This window comes from Delphinus delphis, chromosome 14, assembly GCF_949987515.2.
Source record: "Delphinus delphis chromosome 14, mDelDel1.2, whole genome shotgun sequence".
Taxonomy (NCBI): domain Eukaryota; kingdom Metazoa; phylum Chordata; class Mammalia; order Artiodactyla; family Delphinidae; genus Delphinus; species Delphinus delphis.
This window is the reverse complement of record NC_082696.1, coordinates 12,088,194-12,090,858: the sequence shown is the minus strand read 5'-3', so window position 1 is coordinate 12,090,858 and position 2,665 is coordinate 12,088,194. Positions and strand designations below refer to the sequence as shown.

At 45.7% G+C, this 2,665-nt stretch overlaps 1 protein-coding gene across 1 annotated transcript in view; it reads left to right on the top strand.

The window, feature by feature from the left end:
• The window catches only part of LOC132436828 (rho guanine nucleotide exchange factor TIAM2), a 434,430-nt gene that overhangs the window by 198,553 nt on the left and 233,212 nt on the right, over positions 1–2,665 (top strand). The window lies entirely within an intron of this gene.

Sequence of the window (2,665 nt, the reverse complement as noted above, 5' to 3'; positions counted from 1 at the left end):
GCTGTAAAAGTGAATTTGAGCTCCGTGGAGACAGGTATTAAATGCAGTCATTTTTTTTTTAACATCTTTATTGGAGTATAATTGCTTTACAATGGTGTGTTAGTTTCTGCTTTATAACAAAGTGAATCAGTTATACATATACCTATGTTCCCATATCTCTTCCCTCTTGCGTCTCCCTCCCACCCTCCCTATCCCACCCCTCCAGGCGGTCACAAAGCACCGAGCTGATCTCCCTGTGCTATGCGGCTGCTTCCCACTAGCTATCTATTTTACATTCGGTAGTGTATATATGTCCATGCCACTCTCTCACTTTGTCACAGCTCACCCTTCCCCCTCCCCGTATCCTCAAGTCCATTCTCTAGTGGGTCTGTGTCTTTATTCCCGTCTTACCCCTAGGTTCTTCATGACATTTTTTTTCTTAGATTCCATATATATGTGTTAGCATACGGTATTCGTCTTTCTTTTTCTGACTTACTTCACTCTGTATGACAGACTCTAGGTCCATCCACCTTACTACAAATAACTCAATTTCGTTTCCTTTTAAATACAGTCATTCTTGACTGGTATTCCACTGTGTGTGTGTGTGTGTGTGTGTGTGTGTGTGTGTGTGTGTGTGTGTGTGTGTGTGTGTGTGTGTTCTAATGTCATTTCTGGCGGGGCCCGGGCTGAGGCAGAGAGTTTACTTGGCAAGAAGATTCTCTTTCCTTAGGTTTTGGGAAAGAGAAAAGGGAACAAAACCCCCCACAACTTCCAAAACAAACAAAAAACTTCCAAAAACTAGAAAGGTGTTTTAAGAAAACTCTTTCTGACATAGTACAGAGGAAGGATGGCTTGTTTTTTGAAGTGTCCTACTACCAGAAAGTCCAACGAAATCCTGCCCAGTACTGGAAGGATTTTGGAAATGAATTTCAATTCTGCTAACATTGCTAGATACCCTCTAGGTGCCAGAAAAGGTACGAAGTTACTGGGGATAAACAGATGAATTGGGCTGATCCCTTACTGCAAGGAATTTAGATCTGAGTAATTTAAGTATGAAGAGTCTGCAAGAGAATATGACAGAATGGTTATTTCTAGGGAGGGGGGTTACAGCTAATATTTAACTTTTTGGTGAATAGTAGGATACTGTAGCTAAAGAGTTTTGGTGGCTATGAAGTGAGTGGATGGGGAGGACCCTGGGGCCGCCTCTTTTAAAAACAGGCTGTTCTGGTCTTTGCCAGGGGTGGAGATTTGAGTTTACCTTTGAGAGTAGGTTTGCTTTAATTGGGCCTTTGGTTATTCTACAGGGAAGTGATCCTGCTTCATAATGAAGATGACCCAGCATAACTTCCTGATGGTCCCCCAGCTCCCTGGCTCTTCCCCCTCAGCTTTCTTTGCTGATTCGACCCCATCTCGCGAGAGTTCTGTCTCTTTCCCAGTCTTTCCCGCAGGCATCTCAGGCAGGCCCTGGGTTAGACTGGATTGCTCCGGGCTGGTTATTTCTCTGTCTTCATCTCCAGGTTCAAACTCTGTTCTGAACACTAGTCTTGTATATTCTCTGCATACCTCTCCCAAATATACCCTCCAGTCTCTTCTCCAGCCCCCAGCCCCCCAGCTACACTGGTGCTTAAAACCTTTCAGAAGGTTCTTATTGTTCAAAGGATAATATCGAAAATTCTTAACATGCCAACAAAAGCATGCGTGACTGACTCTTCTCTGCTTCTTTGGCCTCATCTCTGGCTGCTCTATCCTTACTCTCTTCCTTTCCAATGGGCCCAGCTCTGTCGCACCTCAGGGCTTCAAATTCACCATTCCCTTTCCTTGGAATGATCGATCCAACTCAATCATCCTTCAGAGCTCAGCTGGGCCCCCTCTAATCCCTGAGAGCTTAACTCTCATTATATGCTCTGCATCTTTAGCAGAGACACAAACAGAACTACTTGTAAAATGATTTGTTTATCTGTCTCCCTCAGATTGTAACGGTGACACAGCTTATATCCCTACTGCCTGGTACAGTGCCAGGTGCCGAGTAAAGGCTCCGTAAATGGATTAATAACTGAACGAGTTTCAGTATTGGGGGCTAATTTCACTTCCTAATCATGCGAATGTTCACCTTGACTGTAGACAGAGCTTCATCTCCGCAGGTTATTTTTATTTAATGGAGCGGCACTAAGATTATGGAGACACTCCATATTTATTTTTTATTTTATTATTTAGCGGCACTAAAAGTGTGGAGACACTTTTTCTCTCCCTCGCTAGGCCCGGATGGCACTGCGGCCTGGACTCTGGTCGGGGGTACACACTGGCGCCCTGGATGGGGCTTGGACTAAGGAGAGAGAGGCTCTGGATGGTTTCGTCTCTTTGGGACCATTACTTGGTTTTTGCTTTTTTCTTTTCCCCTCCTGTAATTCCCTTCCGTTTCCCCAAGACGTCTGTTCAATCCGATGTGAACTGTGACCTCACAACTTGGTCTTAGCGTGCTGTGAGAAGCGAGGCAAGGAAGAGGCCACGCCTCCCCCTTGGGGCAAAACTGGAGGAGAAAATGCTAAGAGGCAGCTTGCAGCCGGGGGAGTGGGAGTCAGGAACAGAAAGGCCAGCAGAGGGAAGAAGGGCCAGCAGGGCGAGATTTGGAGAGAAGACCGTAAGTACCGGGCAGGCATATTTGGGGAGGGGAAACTGGACAACGCCT